The sequence below is a fragment of the Oncorhynchus masou genome, chromosome 10, assembly GCF_036934945.1.
Source record: "Oncorhynchus masou masou isolate Uvic2021 chromosome 10, UVic_Omas_1.1, whole genome shotgun sequence".
In the NCBI taxonomy this organism is placed as follows: domain Eukaryota; kingdom Metazoa; phylum Chordata; class Actinopteri; order Salmoniformes; family Salmonidae; genus Oncorhynchus; species Oncorhynchus masou.
The window spans coordinates 47,526,962-47,554,952 of NC_088221.1; the positions used below are offsets into that span (position 1 = coordinate 47,526,962).

Below are 27,991 nucleotides of genomic sequence, written 5' to 3' on the forward strand. Positions count from 1 at the left end.
TTGTTGCATTTGAGTTTAATACAGAAAGTTTGAGGAAGGACAAGATTGCCTTGGCTAAGGTCTTCGTATGTCAACAGGGTGTGTCCAAAATGTGTCCTCTCCCTTTTCTGAGACCAAGTAGTCAAACACAGATCTATTCACTGAGCCAAAACACAGTCTGAAGAGGAGAAGGAAAACATATGTCAAGACATCAGCAGGTTGTGTTGTGTCTAGTTCATCAGGGCTCTACGGATGTGACTGTGTTCGCTCCAGGCTCGGGGCTAGTCCAGCTAGCAGAGCCCACAGTCAGAGTCCATAGTCTGATCTTAGAACAGCTACTTTTGGGTCCCAACCAAACTTAAGAGCTCCAGAACAGCGGAGCCCCACAGGAGGTCTGGGGCAAGAGGTGACGGTAGTGGCTGTTGACCAACCACCAGGGTCACGTGGCGTTGATCTCTAGAACGTGGTCATCAGTAGAGGGAAGCACCAGGACCTGGCATCCCTGGCTGTGGTTGAACACCTGTCCCGGGCTGAAGGGCTCCAGGCGAGGCATGGGAAGAACCCTGGACTGCTGCTCCCCGCTGCCCACAGAGTGGACACTTCCCTGGCTACAGAAGCTGGCCGTGTCCCCCTGGTCATCCAGAGGCCGGTCCATCAGGGAGAGGATATCATTTTCTACACAGCCGTCTGTGAACAGAAGGGTAAAGGGGAGTTAGCACCTGGCACAATGCATAATTAAAAACATTTAAAAACATACATTCATGTCAATGGTTGATTTGCATGAATATCCAAAATACACAAGTTAGGATTTAGCCCTGTGAGAGTCAAACCTCTGTGAGAGGAGGAGAGAGCCTGAAGAAGGGAGGTAGGACTCACCTGTATCAGGTTGGCTGGCGGAGTTGGCACTGGGAGGTAGGTACTTAAACACCTTGATGTCAGGGAATGGCAGGTGGCCAGCGAACAGGGGCATCAACTCAACCTGTACCCTGTGGTTGGCATTAGCATCCGCTGGCATGGACACCAGCCCTGAGCTTCTGCCATACACCACCCAGCTACTGCTGCTGTCTGCCACTGGGGGAGAACAGAGATGGGTTTAATGTGCTCACTGCACACACACACACACACACACACACACACGACTATAATCCACCGCTTGAAGTAAACCCACTATCTGAGTTTATGCACACTCACCTTCATACATGAGCTTGGTGGAGCAGACCTCCTCTGTCTCTGTCTGCCCTTTCTCCTCTGTCCCTCCATCATCATCCTCATCATCCTCAGGTTCAGCCAGTCGTGTAATGGACATCTCCAGCCCACAGAGGGAGCCAGAGTGACAGTTTTGTTGACCAGCCGCAGGCATGATCTCTGCCCTCACACTGTACAGTGTCTGCAACACAACACACCAGGTTTGGGCTCAATTTTGAATTCAGGAACTGATTTGAATTTAAAAGAAGTGAAAAACAGATTTTCTACTTTTCAGTTTTCTTTCTGAATTGACTGACTAATTCCAATTGACCCCAATCCTGCAGAACACAGATATGAAGTAGAACACAGATGTAGAACACAGATATGAAGTAGAACACCGATATAAAGTAGAACACATGTAGAACACCGATATAAAGTAGAACACATGTAGAACACAGATATAAAGTAGAACACAGATGTAGAACACCGATATAAAGTAGAACACCGATGTAGAACACAGATCTAGAACACAGACGCAGAGTGGAAACAGACAGATCTAGAACACAGACAGAGTAGAACACAGACGAACACAGAGTGGAACACAGACGCAGAGTGGAACACAGACGCAGAGTGGAACACAGACGCAGAGAGTGGAACACAGACGCAGAGTGGAACACAGACGCAGAGTGGAACACAGACGCAGAGTGGAACACAGACGCAGAGTAGAACACAGACGCAGAGTGGAACACAGTAGAAAACAGACGCAGAGTAGAAAACAGACGGAGTAGAAACACAGTAGAACACAGAAAAAAAAAAAAAGCTGTTTAGCTGTTTAAAAGCTAAAGCAATCATTTTGCTATGACTGTCTGGGAGTGGTCTAAATGAGGGGCATAATTGGACGAGCCTAATGGGAAGAATTTGGAACCTGAAAACTAGCTGTTATTGGTAGAGAGGTTTGAAACTCTTATTGGTCTATTAACTTATATGGCCTGGTGATGTCGCCAGGGAAGCTAAAACTCCTAATCTGCTGATTAGTAGGACCTGTGTAGATTGTATTTTCAATCAGAAATTACCAGGAAATAACACAGATGAAAATGTTTCACACTTTTACAGTGTTAGTTTCATCAGATGTTGTATAATATGATACAAAACACAATAAAAACAGAACTTTGACTCCACTGGGCCTTTTAAGCTGACAGGATCAGGTGGGTACCAGGTACATTAGGCTACTCACTGTCACTCTCTCCAGTTGAAACTCGTAGTGGTAGGGCTTGAAGGATGAGACTTCCTCAGAAGCAGAAGAGAAGCTGGCAGAGAACACACACTGTAGACAGACTGGCATGTTTTCCTTCCACCTCACATCCCATACGCAGTAAACACTCTGCTTACTGCACACCAACTATATATATATAGAGAGAGAGAACCACACACTGCTTACTGCACACCAACTATATATATATAGAGAGAGAACCACACACTGCTTACTGCACACCAACTATATATATATAGAGAGAGAACCACACACTGCTTACTGCACACCAACTATATATAGAGAGAGAGAGGAGGACCACACACTGCTTACTGCACACCAACTATATATATATAGAGAGAGAAGGACCACACACTGCTTACTGCACACCAACTATATATATAGAGAGAGAGGAGGACCACACACTGCTTACTGCACACCAACTATATATATATAGAGAGAGAACCACACACTGCTTACTGCACACCAACTATATATATAGAGAGAGAGAACCACACACTGCTTACTGCACACCAACTATATATATAGAGAGAGAACCACACACTGCTTACTGCACACCAACTATATATAGAGAACCACACAGAGAAGGAACCACACACTGCTTACTGCACACCAACTATATATAGAGAGAAGGACCACACACTGCTTACTGCACACCAACTATATATAGAGAGAGAACCACACACTGCTTACTGCACACCAACTATATATATAGAGAGAGAACCACACACTGCTTACTGCACACCAACTATATATATATAGAGAGGACCACACACTGCTTACTGCACACCAACTATATATATATAGAGAGGGAACCACACACTGCTTACTGCACACCAACTATATATATAGAGAGAGAGAACCACACACTGCTTACTGCACACCAACTATATATATATAGAGAGAGAGAACCACACACTGCTTACTGCACACCAACTATATATATAGAGAGAGAGAACCACACACTGCTTACTGCACACCAACTATATATATAGAGAGAGAGAACCACACACTGCTTACTGCACACCAAATATATATATATATATATATAGAGAGAGGAGGACCACACACTGCTTACTGTACACCAACTATATATATATAGAGAGAAGGACCACACACTGCTTACTGCACACCAACTATATATATATAGAGAGAGAACCACACACTGCTTACTGCACACCAACTATATATAGAGAGAGAAGGACCACACACTGCTTACTGCACACCAACTATATATATATAGAGAGAGAGGAGGACCACACACTGCTTACTGCACACCAACTATATATATATAGAGAGAGAACCACACACTGCTTACTGCACACCAAATATATATATATAGAGAGAGAGAACCACACACTGCTTACTGCACACCAACTATATATAGAGAGAGAGAAGAACCACACACTGCTTACTGCACACCAACTATATATATATAGAGAGAGAAGGACCACACACTGCTTACTGCACACCAACTATATATATATAGAGAGAGAGAGAAGCACACACTGCTTACTGCACACCAACTATATATATAGAGAGAGAACCACACACTGCTTACTGTACACCAACTATATATATAGAGAGAGAACCACACACTGCTTACTGCACACCAACTATATATATATATAGAGAGAGAACCACACACTGCTTACTGCACACCAACTATATATATAGAGAGAGAAGGACCACACACTGCTTACTGCACACCAACTATATATATATATATATAGAGAGAGAACCACACACTGCTTACTGCACACCAACTATATATAGAGAGAGAAGGACCACACACTGCTTACTGCACACCAACTATATATATATATATAGAGAGAGAACCACACACTGCTTACTGCACACCAACTATATATATATATATATATAGAGAGAGAACCACACACTGCTTACTGCACACCAAATATATATATAGAGAGAGAGAACCACACTCTGCTTACTGCACACCAACTATATATATAGAGAGAGAACCACACACTGCTTACTGCACACCAACTATATATAGAGAGAGAGAAGGACCACACACTGCTTACTGCACACCAACTATATATATATATAGAGAGAACCACACACTGCTTACTGCACACCAACTATATATATATAGAGAGAAGGACCACACACTGCTTACTGCACACCAACTATATATATAGAGAGAGAACCACACACTGCTTACTGCACACCAACTATATATATATAGAGAGAGAGAACCACACACTGCTTACTGCACACCAACTATATATAGAGAGAGAGAACCACACACTGCTTACTGTACACCAACTATATATATAGAGAGAGAACCACACACTGCTTACTGCACACCAACTATATATATAGAGAGAGAGAACCACACACTGCTTACTGCACACCAACTATATATATAGAGAGAGAACCACACACTGCTTACTGCACACCAACTATATATATATAGAGAGAGAGAACCACACACTGCTTACTGCACACCAACTATATATAGAGAGAGAGAACCACACACTGCTTACTGCACACCAACTATATATAGAGAGAGAACCACACACTGCTTATTGTACACCAACTATATATAGAGAGAGAACCACACACTGCTTACTGCACACCAACTATATATATATATAGAGAGAGAACCACACACTGCTTACTGCACACCAACTATATATATATAGAGAGAGAACCACACACTGCTTACTGCACACCAACTATATATATATATAGAGAGAGAACCACACACTGCTTACTGCACACCAACTATATATAGAGAGAGAGAACCACACACTGCTTACTGCACACCAACTATATATATATAGAGAGAGAACCACACACTGCTTACTGCACACCAACTATATATATATAGAGAGAGAACCACACACTGCTTACTGCACACCAACTATATATATAGAGAGAACCACACACTGCTTACTGCACACCAACTATATATAGAGAGAGAACCACACACTGCTTACTGCACACCAACTATATATATAGAGAGAGAACCACACACTGCTTACTGCACACCAACTATATATATAGAGAGAGAACCACACACTGCTTACTGCACACCAACTATATATATATATATATAGAGAGAGAACCACACACTGCTTACTGTACACCAACTATATATATAGAGAGAGAAGGACCACACACTGCTTACTGCACACCAACTATATATATATAGAGAGAGAGAAGGACCACACACTGCTTACTGCACACCAACTATATATAGAGAGAGAGAACCACACACTGCTTACTGCACACCAACTATATATATAGAGAGAGAACCACACTCTGCTTACTGCACACCAACTATATATATATAGAGAGAGAACCACACACTGCTTACTGCACACCAACTATATATATATAGAGAGAGAACCACACACTGCTTACTGCACACCAACTATATATAGAGAGAGAACCACACTCTGCTTACTGCACACCAACTATATATAGAGAGAGAACCACACACTGCTTACTGCACACCAACTATATATATATAGAGAACCACACACTGCTTACTGCACACCAACTATATATATAGAGAGAGAACCACACAGAACTGCACACCAACTATATATATATAGTAAATGAGAGAGAGAACCACACTGCTTACTGCACACCAACTATATACACTGCTCAAAAAAATAAAAGGGAACAGTTAAACAACACAATGTGACTGCAAGTCAACTATATATTCTGTGAAATCAAACTGTCCACTTGGACACCAACACTGATTGACAATACAGAACCACACACTGTTACTGCAAATGGAAGAGACAACAGGTGGATATTATAGGCATTTAGCAAGACAGAACCCCACTGCTTACTGCACAAACTATGGTTCTATAGGTGGAACCACAGACCACTCACAGTTCCTATGCTTCCTGGTTGATGTTACTGCACACCAACTATACATTGAATGCTGAGAAGGACCACACACTAGTGGTAGCATGAGACGGAGTCTACAACCCACACTGGCTCACAGTGCAACTATCCATATGGAACATCACACTGCTTACTGCAACCAACTATCTATATAGTAGTGTCCAGAGCATGGAGGCGCTACCAGGAGACAGGCCAACTATCAGGAGATGGAGGAGAAGGAGGGCAACAACCCAGCAGCTGGACTGCTACCTCCACCTTTGTGCAAGGAGGAGCAAAGACCCGAATCCAATTGAGCACATCTGGGACATCATGTCTCGAACCACACTAAGTTTACTCCATCCACCAACAGCACCACAGACTGTCCAGGAGTTGCGGATGCTTTAGTCCAGGTCTGGGAGGAGATCCCACAGGAGACCATCCACCAACTATCAGGAGCATAGGTGTTGTAGGGAGAACCACACACTGCTTACTGCACAGGCCAACACACTACTGAGTCTCATTTTGACTACGTTTCAACCAACATTACATCAAAGAGGATCAGCCACTGTGGTTTTCCAACTATAATTTTGAGTGTGACCCAACTCCAGACTCCAACTAAATTTGATTGCCATTGATACTTTTTGTGTGATTTTGCTTACTGCACATTCAACTATGTAAAGAAAAAAGTATTTAATAAGAATATTTCATTAATTCAGATCTATACGTGTTATTTTAGTGTTCCACTTTACTTTTTTTGAGCAAGTATATATAGAGAGAGAACCACACACTGCTTATTGTACACCAACTATACATAGAGAGAGAGAGAACCACACACTGCTTATTGCACACCAACTATAGAGAGAGAGAGAGAACCACACACTGCTTACTGTACACCAACTATACAGAGAGAGAGAGAGAGACAGAGAGAACCACACACTGCTTATTGTACACCAACTATACAGACTAGATAGAGAGAGAGGACCACACACTGCTTATTGTACACCAACTATACAGAGAAAGAGAGAGAGAACCACACACTGCTTATTGTACACCAACTATACAGAGAGAGAGAGAGAACCACACACTGCTTACTGTACACCAACTATATATAGAGAGAGAGAACCACACTGCTTATTGTACACCAACTATACAGAGAGAGAGAGAGAACCACACACTGCTTATTGTACACCAACTATACAGAGAGAGAGAGAGAGAACCACACACTGCTTATTGTACACCAACTATACAGAGAGAGAGAGAGAGAGGACCACACACTGCTTATTGTACACCAACTATACAGAGAAAGAGAGAGAGAACCACACACTGCTTATTGTACACCAACTATATACAGAGAGAGAACCACACTGCTTATTGTACACCAACTATACAGAGAGTGGTTCTCCAGAGATAACCACACACTTCTATTGTACACCAACTATCCAGGCTGATGTTTTGGAGAACCACACACTGCTTATTGTACACCAACTATACAGAGAAAGCAGAGAGAGAACCACACACTGCTTATTGTACACCAACTATACAGATGGAAAGAGCGTCTGCCACAACTGCTTATTGTACACCAATGTATACAGAGAGTTCTGAGGTGAGAACCAGGAGACACTGCTTAGTACACCAACTATACAGGAGAGAGAACCACACATGCTGGCTTATTGTACACCAACTATGCATGAGAGAGAGAGAGAACCACACACTGCTTATTGTACACCAACATACAGGATGGAACAGAGATGAGAGCTGTGGAACCACACTGCTTATTGTACACCAACTATACAGAGATGGAGAGAACCACACTGCTTATTGTACACCAACTATACAGAGAGAGAGAACCACACTGCTTATTGTATACCAACTATACAGAGAGAGAGAGATCTGAACCACACTGACATCAGTGTACATCCAACTATACAGCACCACAGACTGTCCAGGAGAGAGAGAGATAATCACCTTACATCAGTGAAAGTTACAAAATGAAGGTCATTAAGCATGCCCAGGTGATGTAGGGGAGAATACAGGCTGAGTGGAGGCTTGTCACACTACTGTCCTATTTTTGATGGTTCAAGGACATTACATTAAAGTTGGATCAGCCTGAAGTGTGGTTTTCCACTTTAATTTTGAGTGTGACTCCAAATCCAGACCTCCATGGGTTGCTAAATTTGATTGCCATTGATACTTTTTGTGTGATTTTGTTTTCACATTCAACTATGTAAAGAAAAAGTATTTAATAAGAATATTTCATTAATTCAGATCTAGGGTACGTGTTATTTTAGTGTCCCTTTATTTTTCAGATCTATAAACAGAAAACCAGCAGTACACCAACGGACCTACACCAACTTAAGATTTGAATACTAGGTGTTGTTTTTACCCAGGTTACCTGAGACTGCTTATTGTACACCAACCATACAGAGAGAGAGAGAGAACCACACTGCTTATTGATGCTGATAGTAGTGAGGGAACCACACACTGCTTATTGTACACCAACTGATAGTAGTGAGGGTTTACCTGTTCACACTGCTTAGTTGTGACACCAACTATACTGCTGATAGTAGTGAGGGTTTATCTGTTCACCAACTGATAGTAGTGAGGGTCTGTTCACACTGCTGATATAGTGAGGGTTCATCTGTACCCTGCTGATAGTAGTGAGGGCTTATTGTACACCAACTATAGTAGTGAGGGTTTATCTGTTCCCAACTGATAGTAGTGAGGGTTTACCTGTTACACCCTGCTGATAGTAGTGAGGAACCACACACTGCTTATTTCACCAACTGATACAGTGAGGGAACCACACACTGCTTATTGTACACCAACTATAGTAGTGAGGGAACCACCACTGCTTAGTTGTGACATTTAACTATACTGCTGATAGTAGTGAGGATTTACCTGTTCCTGCTGATAGTAGTGAGGGTTTATTGTACACCAACTATACAGAGTGAGGGTTTATCTGTTCACCTGCTGATAGTAGTGAGGGTTTATCTGTACACCAACTATAGAGTGAGGGTTTATCTGAGAACCACACACTGCTTATTGTACACCAACTATACAGAGTGAGGGTGCTTATCTGTACACCAACTATACAGAGATAGTAGTGAGGGTTTATCTGTACACCAACTATACAGAGTGAGAACCACACACTGTTTATTGTACACCAACTATAGTGAGGAACCACACACTGTTTATTGTACACCAACTATAGTGAGGGAACCACCACTGCTGATATTGTACATCCAACTATGATAGTAGTGAGGGTTCACACTGCTTATTGTTCACCAACTATAGTAGTGAGGAGAACCATCACACTGCTTATTGTACACCATCTGTTACTGATAGTAGTGATAGAGATGAGTAGTGAGGTTTATCTGTTCCCTGCTGATAGTAGTGAGGGTTTATCTGTTCCCTGCAGATAGTAGTGAGGGTTTATCTGTACACCAACTATACAGTGAGGGTTTATCTGTTCCCTGCTGATAGTAGTGAGGGTTTATCTGTTCACCAACTATGCAGATAGTAGTGAGGGTTTATCTGTGTACACCCTGCTGATAGTAGTGAGAACCACACACTGCTTATTGTACACCAACTATACAGAGTGAGGGAGATCCACCTGCTGATTGTACACCAACTATACAGAGAGAGCTGATAGTAGTGAGGGAACCACACTTTATCTGTACCCAACTATAGAGTGAGGGCTTATTGTTCCCAACTATAGAGAAAGAGGGTTTATCCACACCTGCTGATAGTAGTGTTTACCAACTATACAGATAGTAGAGAGGGAACCACACTGCTTATCTGTTCACCAACTATAGTAGTGAGGGAACCACACTGCTTATTGTACACCAACTATACAGTAGTGAGGGTTTATCTGTATACCAACTATACAGAGTGAGGGATCTGTTCCCTGCTGATAGAGAGAGGGAACCACACTGCTGATAGTAGTGACACCAACTATACAGAGAGAGTAGTGAGGGATAATCACCCATCAGTGAAAGTTAGGGTCTGTAAATCTGTGAAAAGTGAGGGTCTTAAATCTGTGCTGATAGTAGTGAGGGTTCATCTGTTCCCTGCTGATAGTATTGGAATATTGCTGATGTTGAGACTAGTCAGGGCGTCTGTCTCTTCTGATGGTTCATTGTTAGGGTTACCTGTTGTGCTTTAGTGTTGAGGGACTGCAGTTGCCAGAGATAGATAGTGATGTTTCTCTGTTAGCCTCTGGTCCATCAGGTGAGGGTTCACATCTGACCGTTCTGCAGACACACCTGGATGTACTTCCTGTGAGTCAGGTCAAAGGGTAGCGGTCAAAAGGTCAAATTCTTTCAGATCTACAAACAGAAAACCAGCAGTACCCCGGACCTCATAGGTTAAGATTTGAATACTAGGTGTTGTTTTTTCCCCAGGTTACCTGTTCCCTGCTGATAGTAGTGAGGGTTTATCTGTTCCCTGCTGATAGTAGTGAGGGTCTGTTCCCTGCTGATAGTAGTGAGGGTTTATCTGTTCCCTGCTGATAGTAGTGAGGGTTTATCTGTTCCCTGCTGATAGTAGTGAGGGTTTATCTGTTCCCTGCTGATAGTAGTGAGGGTTTATCTGTTCCCTGCTGATAGTAGTGAGGGTTTATCTGTTCCCTGCTGATAGTAGTGAGGGTTTATCTGTTCCCTGCTGATAGTAGTGAGGGTTTATCTGTTCCCTGCTGATAGTAGTGAGGGTTTATCTGTTCCCTGCTGATAGTAGTGAGGGTTTATCTGTTCCCTGCTGATAGTAGTGAGGGTTTATCTGTTCCCTGCTGATAGTAGTGAGGGTTTATCTGTTCCCTGCTGATAGTAGTGAGGGTTTATCTGTTCCCTGCTGATAGTAGTGAGGGTTTATCTGTTCCCTGCTGATAGTAGTGACCTGTTCCCTGCTGATAGTAGTGAGGGTTTATCTGTTCCCTGCTGATAGTAGTGAGGGTTTATCTGTTCCCTGCTGATAGTAGTGAGGGTTTATCTGTTCCCTGCTGATAGTAGTGAGGGTTTATCTGTTCCCTGCTGATAGTAGTGAGGGTTTATCTGTTCCCTGCTGATAGTAGTGAGGGTTTATCTGTTCCCTGCTGATAGTAGTGAGGGTTTATCTGTTCCCTTCTGATAGTAGTGAGGGTTTATCTGTTCCCTGCTGATAGTAGTGAGGGTTTATCTGTTCCCTTCTGATAGTAATGAGGGTTTATCTGTTCCCTGCTGATAGTAGTGAGGGTTTATCTGTTCCCTGCTGATAGTAGTGAGGGTTTATCTGTTCCCTGCTGATAGTAGTGAGGGTTTATCTGTTCCCTGCTGATAGTAGTGAGGGTTTATCTGTTCCCTGCTGATAGTAGTGAGGGTTTATCTGTTCCCTGCTGATAGTAGTGAGGGTTCATCTGTTCCCTGCTGATAGTAGTGAGGGTTCATCTGTTCCCTGCTGATAGTAGTGAGGATTTATCTGTTCCCTGATGATAATAGTGAGGGTTTATCTGTTCCCTGCTGATAGTAGTGAGGATTTACCTGTTCCCTGCTGATAGTAGTGAGTGCTTGGCCTTAAAGGGGATGTAGAAGGTGAGGGATATTGGAGTGGAGTAGATGGACCAGGGACATTCTACAGACATCTGTGCACAGAGAACAGAGAACCAATGACAGAATATTTTACTCGCCTCCATTCAAAATAAGCCATCCAATTCTTTATAAATTAAGAAAAATAATATTTCAATTGACAATGTAGACGAAATGCATAACAAATCCCGAAAGTCAATCAAATTCACTATATCTACATTATTTATCCTGCATTGCTATGAACAAGATCAAACATATCTCTGTCCTCAGTACCCTCTGGTTGATGGCGGTCATGTGGTTATCAGGGCGGCTGTAGCTCCGAGACCGGTGGTGTATCTCTCCGTTTGGGAGTCTCTGGTTCTCGGGCCGGACTGGGTCAGAAGGGATGAGACACAGTACCTCCAGCTGAAACTCCAGGGTGTGATAGGGTGGGGTGGGAGGTAGAGAGATACTGGTCACTTTGTCAGACGGCTGGATGAACAGAACACTCTCATCCACACGCTCTGCAGACGAGAGGAGAAGAGGGGAGGGTGAGGACAGAGAGAGAGAGATACTCAGTGAGGGATGAGGAAGGATGATTGGTGTGGAACTAAGTTGAGAAGGAAGACATGGACGAGCAGAAAACTATAGCTAGGATCAGGATACAATTTAGGGTGCTTTCACATGTCGTCGTCCCCCCCTATATAATCCGGATCCCGGAGCATTTAGTGTGCTCATCCGAGCCATAAAGCATGTAAGGAAACGCAAACGAACCCTGGCTGAAATGAGTGCCAGGTATTGTGACGCAGGCATTGCAATTCGCGTGTAACTTTCCGTTCATTGTAAACAAACTAGCTTGCTAATTACATCATGTAGAATATGCGTCTTGCAAATCGCATCCTGAAACTGTTATTTTCAGGGCTTGTGGAAGGAAAAAACATTTTTTTTGTAGAATTCTATATTTTTTTGTAGAATTCTATATTTTTTTGTAGAATTCTATATTTTTTGTAGAATTCTATATTTTTTTGTAGAATTCTATATTTTTTGTAGAATTCTATATTTTTTTGTATAAAAGCTCCAGGATACCGAATGTCATATGTGAAAATTTCTCACGATTTCTCTGTTCTGACCTGCAGTGCTGTTGAGGATGGTAGCAGGGCAGGAGGAGGAGGTGAGGATGGGCATGCTATCTATGTTAGTGAGCTGCAGGGCGTCTCCCTTCTTCACAGTGTAGTGACCTGTCTGCAGCCTGACCTTTGCCCTCTGGGGGAGGCCTGCCAGCAGCTGGTCTGAGACAGAGACAGTGTGTATTTTTGAAAATGGTCCATTCCAACATTGTATTTCACATTTACAATACATTACAGTCAACACAAAAACAACAACAAAACATACAATATAACAAACAAAATGCATTACACAAAACAGCAATGAAATAGACAAAGGGTAAAAACACATTTAAGACAAGGAAAATACAGTATGGGCAGTGATGGAAAAAGTACCCAATTGTCATACTTGAGTAAAAGTAAAGAAACCATAACAGAAAATGAAAGTAACCCAGTAAAATACTACTTGAGTAAAAGTCTAAAAGTATTTGGTTTTAAATATACTCAAGTATCAAAATAAAAAGTATAAAGCAGAAATCGTTTAAAAGTCCTTATACAGTGGGGAGAACAAGTATTTGACACACTGCCGATTTTGCAGGTTTTCCTACTTTCAAAGCATGTAGAGGTCTGTAATTTTTATCATAGGTACACTTCAACTGTGAGAGAAGGAATCTAAAACAAAAATCCAGAAAATCACATTGTATGATTTTTAAGTAATGAATTTGCATTTTATTGCATGACATAAGTATTTGATACATCAGAAAAGCAGAACTTAATATTTGGTACAGAAACCTTTGTTTGCAATTAGAGAGATCATACATTTCCTGTAGTTCTTGACCAGGTTTGCACACACTGCAGCAGGGATTTTGGCCCACTCCTCCATACAGACCTTCTAAAGATCATTCAGGTTTCGGGGCTGTTGTTGGGCAATACGGACTTTCAGCTCCCTCCAAAGATTTTCTATTGGGTTCAGGTCTGGAGACTGGCTAGGCCTCTCCAGGACCTTGAGATGCTTCTTACGGAGCCACTCCTTAGTTGCCCTGGCTGTGTGTTTCGGGTCGTTGTCATGCTGGAAGACCCAGCCACGACCCATCTTCAATGCTCTTACTGGGGAAGGAGGTTGTTGGCCAAGATCTTGCGATACATGGCCCCATCCATCCTCCCCTCAATACGGTGGAGTTGTCCTGTCCCTTTTGCAGAAAAGCATCCCAAAAGAATGATGTTTCCACCTCCATGCTTCACGGTTGGGATGGTGTTCTTGGGGTTGTACTCATCCTTTTTCTTCCTCCAAACACAGCGAGTGGAGTTTAGATCAAAAGGGCATATTTTTGTCTCATCAGACCACATGACCTTCTCCCATTCCTCCTCTGGATCATCCAGATGGTCGTTGGCAAACTTCAGACGGGCCTGGACATGCGCTGGCTTGAGCAGGGGGACCTTGCATGCGCTGCAGGATTTTAATCCATGACGGCGTAGTGTGTTACTAATGGTTTTCTTTGAGACTGTGGTCCCAGCTCTCTTCAGGTCATTGACCAGGTCCTGCCGTGTAGTTCTGGGTTGATCCCTCACCTTCCTCATGATCATTCATGCCCCACGAGGTGAGATCTTGCATGGAGCCCCAGACCGAGGGTGATTGACCGTCATCTTGAACTTCTTCCATCTTCTCACCAAGCTGCTTGCCTATTGTCCTGTAGCCCATCCCAGCCTTGTGCAGGTCAACAATTTTATCATTGATGTCCTTACACCCTCTCTGGTCTTGGCCATTGTGGAGAGGTGTCTGTTTGATTGAGTGTGTGGACAGGTGTCTTTTATACAGGTAATGAGTTCAAACAGGTGCAGTTAATACAGGTAATGAGTGGAGAACAGGAGGGCTTCTTAAAGAAAAACGAACAGGTCTGTGAGAGCCGGAATTCTTACTGGTTGGTAGGTGATCAAATAGTTATGTCATGCAATAAAATGCAAATTAATCACTTAAAAATCATACAGTGTGATTTTCTGGATTTTTGTTTTAAATTCCATCTCTCACAGTTAAAATCTTTAGGAATGTAGTGAAGTAAAAGTAAAAGTTGTCCAAAATATCAATAGTAAAGTAAAGTATAGCTAGACCAAAAAAATGACTTAAGTAGTAATTTAAAGTATTTTTACTTAAGTACTTTACACCACTGAGTGTGGGTTCGGGCTACTTGTTTCAACATTCTGTTAAAAATTGCGCAACATTTCAACGTCCTGCTACTCATGCCAGGAATATAGTATATGCATATGATTAGTATGTGTGCATAGAAAACACTCTGAAGTTTCTAGAACTGGTTCAATGGTGTCTGTGACTATAACAGAACGAGTTCCGTGGTCAAAATCGCAAGGAAACCTGATCACAAAATCGACGGAGAAAAAATCAATCCGCCAGTCTATGTATTGTCTATTGGAAGGAAAAATACTTAAGGATGGGATTACAGTTCCTACAGCTTCCACACGATGTCGCCAGTGTTGTGATTTCGATTCAACTAAATCCTTGGTCATCTGAGTAATAGCCACATCCGGTTTTCAGGTCCACAGCTGTGAAAAATGGAACCGGAAAAGTTGGCTACGTTTTTCAAACTTGTGCCTATTTAATACAGATCGCTCCGTGATCAATTTGATCATTTATTACTGTTTACTAATACCTAAAGTTGAATTACAGAAGTAGTTTGAAGTGTTTTGTCAAAGTTTATAGGCAACCTTTTTAATTAAAAAAAATAATGTTGCGTTGAAAAACTGTGTTTTTCCTGGATCTGACGGTCTTCATAAATGGACATTTTGGGTATGCAAGGACCGATTTAATAGAAAAAAAGACCCAATTGTGATGTTTATGGGACATATAGGAGTGCCAACAAAGAAGCTCGTCAAAGGTAATGAATGTTTTATATTTTATTTCTGCTTTTTGTGTAGCGCCGGCTACGCTAATTCTTTTGTTTTACGTCCCCTTCTGGTATTTCGGGGTGTTGCATGCAATCAGAAAATAGCTTCTCATGCTTTCGCCGAAAAGCATTTTAAAAAGCTGACTTGTTGGCTAGATTCACAACGAGTCTAGCTTGAATTGAGTACCCTGCATGTGAGTTTTAATGAACGTTTGAGTTTTAACGAGTGCTATTAGCATTTGGCGTAGCGCATTTGCTGTTAGCAAGGTGGGACGCTTGAGTGTCGGGTTGCCCAGAGAGGTTAAAGAACAGCTGATCTCAAAAACCAACTTCTCTGGTTGAAAAAGGCCGATGCTGCTTCGATATTAGTCAGAAACATTGATTCTAGTGTATAAATGCTGTACAAAGTGTATATAGCATAATTTTCCAAAACAGAGTTTGGAGAGATTTAAGTAAGCTGTTATGTTACTAGATCACTTGGACGCTTGAAAATCAGATATTGTGTTACTGTCGACAGTAAAAAGTCCTCTGAAATGTGTGTCTTCTTCATTCGGACGATGATAACACTATGACCAATTGGGCGGGTGAAGTGTTCTGATCCACATTCTTTTTAATGAACGTTTGAGTTTTAACGAGTGCTATTAGCATTTGGCGTAGCGCATTTGCATTTATTGTTGGCAAGGTGGGACGTTAGCGTGTCGGGTGGGCCAGAGAGGTTAATGTGTGAGGCAGGGAAGGCTCCTCAGAGGAGGACCATCCTACTCAGTGAATTTCCTACATTTATTTTTTGGTGAAACAAAAAAAAGTTACAATTTTTAGATAAAACTGTGCTAAATATAGTCAAGTCACCAAATAACTGATTAAAACAATGTTTTGCAATGGTCTACAGAAGCCTCAACAGCACCCTCTAGGGAAGCACCATGGTATGGTATAGCCGGAGGAAAGCTAGCTTCCGTCCTCCTCTGGGTACATTGACTTCAACACAAAACCTAGGAGGCTCATGGTTCTCACCCCCAGCCATAGACTTAATTAACAGTAATTATGAATTATTATAATTATGAACTCATATGTTCATCTAATCATCAGAGAATGAATCTAGTACTGAAAGCATAAGCTACAGCTAGCTAGCACTGCACTGCAGTGCATAAACTGTGGTGACTAGTTGAATCAGAGAAAGAAAGATAATGTAATTTCTTCAAAAATGAAGAAGCAGCAGAGAGCTAGCTATATATATTTTTTTTCTTTGTTTAACTTTCACTTACTTAGCTAATGCCGCTAATTTAAATCACCTCAACAACCTGGAATGCTATATATGTTGGCTAGCAAGCTAACTGGCTAAAGCTATCCAACACTGCAACTCTTCCAAGTCAAGGTAAGCTTTTCGGTTTTGTACATTTATTGCCACCGGGTCCGCAGATTCTGTTGCAAAATGTGTCTTAAAGGGGTACTTCTGGATTTTGTCAATGAGGCCCTTTATCTACTTCCCGGATGAACTCGTGGATATTATACTTATGTCTCCATGTCCAGTAAGAAGGAAGTAGAGGTGGTACTACAGGTGTGATTATATCAGTCATTTGAACAGTGTGTATCATAAACTAAATTTGAGTGTTTCAATTAGTAGTTGTTTAATCTGTTAACAAACTTTTTTACATGTATTTTTTTACTTGTATCTATTTTTTTTGTGGTTTGTTTTTCATATAAGCCCTTGGATTCCAACCATACCTGTACACCGTTTGATTAAAATTATTAAAATCTGTATTGTTGTCTATCACTTGTTTTCTTTGGTGCAAATAACTCAAACTAAATGAGAGAGCGAGAGAGCGAGAGAGACAGAGAGACAGAGAGACAGAGAGACAGAGAGAGACCTGTGAGGGGCTCCACAGTGAGCTGGGGCTCCTGAGAATAGACCTCATACTGGACCAGAGGAGAGATGTGAGGGAGGACAAACTGGACCTGGCCCACTATGGCACACAGCTGACGCAACGTGTAGGTACCGAGCTCCTGACTCTACACCAGGGGAGAATGAGGGTGCGAGAGAGGGAGAGGGAGAGGGGGAAAGGGAGAGAAAGAGGGAGGGAGCGAGGGGGAAAGGGGGAGAGGGGGAAGGAGCGAGCGAGAGGGAGTGAGAAAGAGAGAGAGAAAAGAGTCAATAGACAATCTACAATCTCAAGTGATAATGACGTCCTGTATTTGCAGTTAAAGCCCTGTCCTGTGGAAGAGGACAATCACAGCATTATAATACAGGGTCTTACTGGTACACTGAAGACAATGCTGTTGTTGCCCGGCAGCAGAGTGACATCACCGCTCATTAGCATCTTTGCCCCGTCATCCATGACAACAGGAACTGTGCTGACAAGGTTGGGCGTGTCCGGTGACGGGCTGCTGTCATGACGACGCATGACCAGGTGTGTGTTCTTACACACCATGCCGGTGGAGTTGAGTGTACGAGGGTCCGAGGAGCTGCGGTCCTGGATCTCTTCCAGCTCCGGAGAAGGACCAGCAGCGGAGGGGGGCATCGCTGAGGAGTTACCCAGGGGGAAAAGCACCGTCCCTGGGTATGGCCGTCTCCGTGGCCCCCTGGTCTTCCCGTTAGTCTCTCCCTGCTCCAGGTTTAAGTGAACACTGGCAGCCAGCTGTTCCAGAGGCACGGCCACAGGCATCAAGCTGCGCAGACACAACTCCACCTGCAGGGCGGTGCCAGAGTGCACCATGGCTGTTGCCGGGCGGAACTGCAGCTGCTTGAGCTGGGCGAAAGAACTCATACTGAGCGCCACCTTCTGGGCTGTAGAGGGATAAGAGGTGAAGGGAGAGAGAAATATAATAGTGTGTCAATAGATGGATCCACATCAAGGCTCCAACACTAACCTAGCACACCTGACACGTTCAGCAGGACGCAACGTTCTGGAACTTTCCGATAGAAATATGTTATATGTAGAACACGCCTCTCTGACATGTAGAATAAGGAATCACATCAGCTCCAATCATTGGCATTTCTATCCGCAACATTCAAAAACGTTTGGTAACCGAACGAGGCCCAGGTTAGTTAGGACTGGGGTTTGAGCAAAAACCTACAGGACAGGAGAGTAGTTCTCCTGGAACAGGGTTAGACATAAATCATGTTGACTGACTAAAATAATCTGCTATGACTGGCTGCTTACCCTTGCTGTCTGTTGATTGGTTGGCGAAAGTCAGGATCTCCTGACAGAAGTGAATCCTCTCCTCATTGGTCAGATTGGCATCACCTGCCAACAAGGCACTTGTCTGCAGGTAGCTAAGGGTGGGTTGTCAAGGAAACCAGCAGCTAACGGGCAATGACAACGAGAGCTACAATATGCGAAAGAAATTGGTCCTTCAGACTAGGTTATAGTTGTAAACATCCTTTGCTATTTGTTGTCGTTTTCTTCCTATTTATTTTAATTCAACATTTTAATGTGTTATGACTGCTTCAAAAATAATTGCCTCTCTGAGGACATCAGCATTCTCTGAATCTGAATATAGAAAAAGTGAATGGCATTCATTCAAAGAGATGACAGGGTAGCCTAGTGGATAGAGCGTTGGACTAGTAACCGGAAGGTTGCAAGTTCAAACCCCCGAGCTGACAAGGTTCCCACTGTTCCTAGGCCGTCATTGAAAATAAGAATTTGTTCTTAACTGACTTGCCTGGTTAAAAATTAAAAAAATAAAAAAATAATGGCAACAAGTGACACATTTGGCATTACACTTTTCTACTCATTTACATCCAGTGAAAATTCCTCTGTAGGTTTCTTCCTAGGTTCCTGCCTTCCAGGGAGTTTTTCCACTGTGCTCCTGCCTCTGCTCTTTGGGGTTTCATTGATTGGGGATACTTCTCTGTCTTCCCCAGCAGTTTCTGGCACTCAGCCATCTGCTTCCTGGTGTGAGTGACAGGTAGGCTCCACCCCTCTGACACGTATGACCTCAGAGCATTCTGCAAGAAGCTCTCCGCCTGCTCAGGATCACCCTTCCTCCTTATCTCTCACACACACACACACACACACACACACACACACACACACACACACACACACACAAAATGAAGTCACTACATGTCCTGTACTTGACTTCTTGACTGTGCAGAAGACCGTAGAAAGACATTTCCCAGGCGGAAGTGGAATTGATGACCATCACGGTCTCTTACATGTAGAACTCAGCCAGGCTCTTCCCAACGAGCCGCGCTGACCTCATCCTGCCAATGGCCGTGTACATCTCCACAGCAGCATGGGACAACTCCTGATGGACGGATAGAGGATGGAGGGAAGGAGGGAGGAAAGGAGGGAGAGAGGAAAGGAGGGAAGAAAGGAGGGATGAGGGAGGAAATTAGGAAAGGAGGATGGAGGGAGGAAAGGAGAGAAGGAGTAGAGAAAGAAGGAAGGAGGGAGGTAAGGAGGCACAGGGGAATAAATTGATGCCGTTTCATTTAATGAATCAAGCCAACATACTTTTTATCTGACAGCCTGTCACCACATACAAACCAACGTGTTTCATATCTGAACTTACAAGATAATGTCTCTCAAACGCCTCCACAGAAGACAGGGCCTCCTTTAGTTTTTTATACGGGCTCTGCAAGCTGTGGACTGAAAGAGGAACAAGTGAGGAGGAGAGGAACAGTTGAGGAATTGATTCCACTACAGGAGTGCTCAGTACTAACTAAACAGGCAGTTATCCCACTGTTCCAAGGCTGTCATTGAAAATAAGAATTTGATCTTAACTGACTTGCCTAGTAAAATAAAGGTAAAATTAAAAAAAAAATTTTTTTAAATTGCTGTAGCATTTGGCTCAGAACCTAGATCTCATCCCGTCTGCTTTGTCAATGCCAATCTACTGAGAGCCTATATCAAGCTAATGTTGTTTCCAGTTTCAAATGTTTTACGGTTTTATTCCTGCCTATAATTTGTATACTCCCCAATGACCCCCCATAACCCCTCACCAGTCTCAGCCTTCTCATCCCCCAGTCCAGCCAGCAGGTCCACAGTTCGGTTCAGCTCCAGAGACAGTGGACCCTTCTCTGACACCAGACCACACATATAGCCCAGAGACTTCAGCTGGGGGAGGGAGGGGAGTTGGGTTTGAAAGAAGAAAATAAATAATATGAACTTTTAATTTTACCTTTATTTAACCAGGCAAGTCAGTTAAGAACAAATTCTTATTTTCAATGACGGCCTGGGAACAGTGGGTTAACTGCCTGTTCAGGGGCAGAACGACAGATTTTCACCTAGTCAGCTCAGGGATTTGACCCAGCAACCTTTCGGTTACTAGCCCAATGCTCTAACCACTAGGCTACCTGCCTAGGTTCAAGATGAGTAGTTATGAGGTACATTTATAGTAGCTAATAATATAATAATGCTTCAACCAATCAAAGCCCTTTTTACGTCAGCATTTGTCACAAAGTACCCAGCCAGATACCCAGCCTAAAACCCCAAAGAGCAAGCAATGCAGAGGCAATGCAGAGGCTGAAGCACAGAGGAAAAACTCCTTAGAAGGCAGGAACCTAGGATGAAGCCTACCTTGTCAGTAGCATAGGCCCACAGGCCCACAGTGTGGGAGACATTAGCCTCAAGCTGGGCTTGGTCACAGCAGCCTTCTATACGATGCAGCACCTCCAGGCAGCTGAGGAAGACCCAGCAGTCTAAAGCACCCTCCAGCATAGACACCTACACAACAACAACAGTTTAGCTAACAGCACACTGCAAAACACTTGTAATTAAACAGAGAAAAAAAACACACACACACACACACACACACAAGAAAACTCCACCCCATCACCACCCAGTAACACATCACCACACACACACACCCAGTAACCGACATCACCACCCAGTAAGACCTCCATCAAATAAGTGAGGCCATCACCAAGTAAACTCCATCACTCCAGTAACCCCATCACCACCCAGTAACCGTACCTCCATCACCACCCAGTAACCGTACCTCCATCACCACCCAGTAACCGTACCCCCATCACCACCCAGTAACCGTACCTCCATCACCACCCAGTAACCGTACCTCCATCACCACCCAGTAACCGTACCTCCATCACCACCCAGTAACCGTACCTCCATCACCACCCAGTAACCGTACCTCCATCACCACCCAGTAACCGTACCCCCATCACCACCCAGTAACCGTACCTCCATCACCACCCAGTAACCATACCTCCATCACCACCCCCATCACCACCCAGTAACCATACCTCCATCACCACCCAGTAACCGTACCCCCATCACCACCCAGTAACCATCACCACCCAGTCCATCACCACCCAGTAACCATACCTCCATCACCACCCAGTAACCGTACCTCCGTACCTCCATCACCACCCAGTAACCGTACCTCCATCACCACCCAGTAACCGCACCTCCATCACCACCCAGTCCATCACCATCACCACCCAGTAACCGTACCCCCATCACCACCCAGTAACCGTACCATCACCATCACCACCCAGTAACCGTCGCCCCATCACCACCCAGTAACCGTACCATGCCTCCATCACCACCCAGTAACCGCACCTCCATCACCCGCCTCCATCACCACCCAGTAACCGTACCTCCATCACCACCCAGTAACCGTACCCCCATCACCACCCAGTAACCGTGCCTCCATCACCACCCAGTAACCGTACCTCCATCACCACCCAGTAACCCTCCATCACCACCCAGTAACCGTACCTCCATCACCACCCAGTAACCGTACATCCATCACCACCCAGTAACCGTACCTCCACCGCATTCTCCATCACCACCCGTAACCGCTCCATCACCACCCAGTAAACCTCCATCACCACCCAGTAACCTCCGTACCTCCATCACCCCCATCACCATCCCACCAGTAACCGTGCCTCCATCACCACCCAGTAACCGTACCTCCATCACCACCCAGTAACCGCACCCATCACCACCCAGTAACCGTCCATCACCACCCCACCCCCATCACCACCCAGTAACCGCATACCTCCATCACCACCCAGTAACCGCACCTCCATCACCACCCAGTAACCGCCTCCATCACCACCCAGTAACCGTACCCCCATCACCCAGTAACCGCACCTCCATCACCACCCAGTAACCGCCTCCATCACCACCCAGTAACATCTCCATCACCACCCAGTAACCGCCTCCATCACCACCCAGTAAACCTCCATCACCACCCAGTAACCGTACCTCCATCACCACCCAGTAACCGCCTCCATCACCACCCAGTAACCGCACCTCCATCAACCCAGTAACCGCACCTCCATCACCACCCAGTAACCCCTCCATCACCACCCAGTAACCGCATCCATCACCACCAGTACCTCCATCACCACCCATCGCATCTCCATCACCACCCAGTAACCGTCCATCACCACCCAGTAACCGCATTGCCTCCATCACCACCCAGTAACCGTACCTCCATCACCACCAGTAACCGTACCTCCATCACCACCCAGTAACCGCACCTCCATCACCACCCAGTAACCGCACCTCCATCACCACCCATACCGCATCCATCACCCCATCGTGCCTCCATCACCACCCAGCATCACCACCCATCACCCCCAACCGTCCATCACCACCCATCAGTAACCGCTCCATCACCACCCAGTAACCGCACCTCCATCACCACCCAGTCACCACCCAGTAACCGTACCCTCCATCACCACCCAGTAACCGTGCCTCCATCACCACCCAGTAACCGTACCTCCATCACCACCCAGTAATCTCCATCACCACCCAGTAACCGTACCTCCATCACCACCCAGTAACCGTTTCTCCATCACCACCCATCACCACCCAGTAACCGTACCAGTGCCTCCATTACCTCCATCACCACCCAGTAACCCACCTCCATCACCACCCTCCATCACCACCCAGTAACCGCCTCCATCACCACCCATCACCACCCAGTAACCGTACCTCCATCACCACCCAGTAACCGTGTCCTCCATCACCACCCAGTAACCGTACCATCACCACCCCATCACCACCCAGTACCCTCCATCACCACCCAGTAACCGTACCTCCATCACCACCCAGTAACCCACCTCCATCACCACCCAGTAACCGTACCTCCATCACCACCCAGTAACCGTACCTCCATCACCACCCAGTAATCCATCACCACCCAGTAACCGTACCCCCATCACCACCCAGTAACCGTACCTCCATCACCACCCATCCATCACCACCCAGTAACCGTACCTCCATCACCACCCAGTAACCGCTCCATACCTCCATCACCACCCAGTAACCATACCTCCAGCAGGCATAGCTCCTGGACACAGTTATGCAGCAGCTCCAGGGCTCTCTGTGTCACCTCCCATGGCCTCTGGAGGAAGATGAGCAGGGTACACTGACGACAGAACAGGTAGCTGCGTAAGTCTAGCAAGCTAGCCTGCCCGCGTTGGATCCCATCTCTCTTCTCCATGTCTATGGGGCGCCGCAGGAGCAAGCCAGTCCAGCTCTTCACCGGGGAGCAGAAGGAACCCAGCCCATTGGTCCCGTCTACAAACAGACGAGCATAAAGACAACTATATGCTGATTTTAATGTATTGAGTCGCTGACTTATAAAGCTTGAGTGATTTTGGGGCATTGTTTGGGGGGTATTTTATTAGGATCCCCATTGGCTGTTGCAAAAGCAACATCTACTCTTCCTGGGGTCCACACAACACATGAAACATGACATAATACAGGACATTAATAGACAAGAACAGCTCAAGGACAGAACTACACACAGCCTACATATCAATACATACACACCAACTATCTAGGTCAGATAGGAGAGAGGCGTTGTGCCGTGAGGTGTTGCTTTATCTATTTCTTGAAACCAGATTTGTTGTTTTATTTCAGCAATATGAGATGGAAGGAAGTTCCATGCAATAACGGCTCTGTATAATACTGTATGCTTTCTAGAATTTGTTCTGGATTTGGGGACTGTGAAAAGACCCCTGGTGGCATGTCTGGTGGGGTAAGTGCGTGTGTCAGAGCTTTGTATAAGTTGACTATGCAAACAATTTGGGATTTTCAACACATTGATGTTTCTTATCAAAAAGAAGTGATGCAGTCAGTCTCTCCTCCACTCTTAGCTTTCTCCCCATTTTCGTGTCGGCCAATTGGTAGTTACAGTCTTGTCTCATCGCTGCAACTCCCGTATGGACTCGGAAGAGGCGAAGGTCAAGAGCCGTGCGTCCTCCGAAACACGACCCAGCCGAGATGCACTGCTTCTTGACACAATGCCCACTTAACCCGGAAGCAAGTTGCATCAATGTGTCGGAGGAAACACCGTACACCTGGCGACCGTGTCAGCGTGTACACCCGGCCCTCCACAGGAGTCGCTCGAGCGCGATGTGACAAGGACATCCTTGCCGGCAAAACCGGCAAGGCCAATTGTGAGTCTCCCGGTCGCCAATTGTGGGTCTCCCGGTCGCCAATTGTGAGTCTCCCGGTCGCCAATTGTGAGTCTCCCGGTCCCGGCCAGCTGCGACAGAGCCTGGACTCGAACCAGGATCTCTAGTGGCACAACCTTAGACCACTGTGCCACACGGGAGGTGGCTATATATTTATGTGGTCCTTTAGCTCAGTTGGTTAAGCATTCTGTTTGCAAATCTAGGGTTGTGGGTTCGATTCCCGGGACCACTTGTCTGTAAAATGTATGCACGCATGACTATAAATTGCATTGGATTAAAGCGTCTGCTAAATGGCATATAATGTTATACAGTACCCTCGGAAAGTATTTAGACCCCTTGATTTTTCCACATTTTGTAACGTTACAGTCTTATATTAAAATGGATTAAAAACATGTTATCCTCATCAATCTACACACACATTACCCCATAATGACAAAGCAACAGGTTTTTAATTATTTTTGCTACACCCCCAAAGCATGATGCTGCCACCACTATGCTTCACCGTAGGGATTCTGCCACCACCATGCTTCACCGTAGGGATGGTGCCTCCACCATGCTTCACCGTAAAGATTCTGCAACCACCATGCTTCACTGTAGGGATGGTGCCAGATTTCTTCCAGACATGACGCTTGGCATTCAGGCCAAAGAGTTCAATCTTGGTCTCATCAGGCAAGAACATCTCGTTTCTCATGGTCGGAGATTCTTTAGTTGTATTTTGGCAAACTCCAAGCGGGCTGTCATGTGCCTTTTACTGAGGAGTGGCTTCTGACTCTACCATAAAAGCCTGATTGGTGGAGTACTGCAGAGATGGTTATGATAACCTTCCAGAAGGACATCTTCACAGAGGAACTCTAAAGTTCTATCAGAGTGACCATCGGGTACTTGGTCACCTCCATGACCAAGACCCTTCTCCCCCGATTGCTCAGTTTGGCCGGGCAGGCCAGCTCTTGGAAGAGTCTTGGTGGTTCCAAACTTCTTCCATTTAAGAATGATGGAGGCCACTGTGTTCTTGTGGACAAAAAATGCTGCATTTTTTTGGTACCCTTTCCAGATCTGTGCCTCGACACAATCCTGTCTCGGAGCTCTACAGACAATTCCTTTGACTTCATGGCTTGGTTTTTGCTATGACATGTATTGTCATCTGTGAGACCTTATATAGACAGGTGTGTGCCTTTCCAAATCATGACCAATCAATTGAATTTAACACAGGTGAACTCCAATCAAGTTGTAGAAACATCTCAAACATGATCAATTGAAACAGGATGCACCTGGGCTCAATTTCAAGTCTCAGAGCAATACTTACTGAATACTTATGTAAATGTGATACCTGTTATTTGTTTTAATTCAATTACAAAAAAATGTCTAAAAACCTGATTTTGCTTTGTCATTATGGGGTATTGTGTATAGACTGATGAGGCAGAAAAAAATACAATTTAATCAATTTTAGAATAAGGCTTTAACCTAACAAAATGTGGAAAAGGTCAAGGGGTCTGAATACTTTCCAAAGACACTTATTGGAACACCTATAAAGCGTGAGAGGGAGTGGCTATACATGTACCTCCAGCCCCGAAGTTGAGAACATACTGAGTGAAGAGGGCGTCCAGCTCGTCGTACTGTAGCAGAGCATCCTCAAACTGCTGTAGCATCTCAAACACAAAGGCCAACTCCTCCTGCACAACACACACACACACACACACAAGAAAACACAGATACACATCACACGTGATCGAACATACAGTTCAGAAACTGATTAGTACACACACACACACACACACAAAAGCATCCCGGAGACGCCTCTTCACTATTGACGTTGAGACTGGTGTTTTTTAGGTAATATTTAACAAAATTGCCAGTTGCGGACATTTGTAGGCGATCTGTTTCTCAAAATACACACTAATGTATTTGTCCTCTTTCAGTTGTGCACCGGGCCCTCCGATTCCTGTTTCTATTCTGGTTAGAGCCAATTTGTTTGTTCTGTTGAAGTGGTCCATTTTGTTTGTACTTGTGTGTCTACCAGATCTTCAGTTTATTGGCAATGGACTAGCCTTCATTTCTCAGAACAAGAATAGACTGACGAGTTTCAGAAGAAAGTTATTTGTTTCTGGCCATTTTGAGCCTGTAATCAAACCCACAAATGCTGATGCTCCTCATACTCAACTAGTCTAAGGCCAGTTTTATTGCTTCTTTAATCAGAACAACAGCTTTCAGCTGAGCTAACATAATTGCAAAAGGGATTTCCAATGGTCAACTAATAATAATTAAAAGGATACACTTGGATTAACTAACACAACACAGGAGTGATGGTTGCTGATAATAATAAAACAAATATTAGATATTCCATTAATAAAATCGTCAGTAATAACAATAATAATAGTCATTTACAACATTAACAATGTAATAATAACCGTATTTTGATCAATTTGATGTTATTTTAATGGACAAAAAAATGTGCTTTTTGTTCAAAAAAATGTCTAATGATACAAACTTTTGAATGGTAGTGTAACATACTCTCACATTATAGTAAAAACAAAACAAACTGCTGTGTATCTCCAGTCCCTTTTAGGGCATCAAATGCCAGGATATAGTATATAAACACACAACCTCTTCTTCCTGTATAAAACCACAGATTCACCTGATGACATGCATTTCTCACCTGAGACACACAGACTGGCAGGTACAGACCTACCTGTACCATGAAGTAGTCACAGAAGCTCCAGCCGGGCTGATTGCGTTTCTCCCGGAGGGTGCGCATG

General features: G+C 44.3%; 1 pseudogene; it reads right to left on the reverse strand.

The window, feature by feature from the left end:
* Window positions 1–4: 4 nt before the first annotated feature.
* LOC135547700 (trafficking protein particle complex subunit 10-like) lies at window positions 5–27,991 on the reverse strand (annotated as a pseudogene).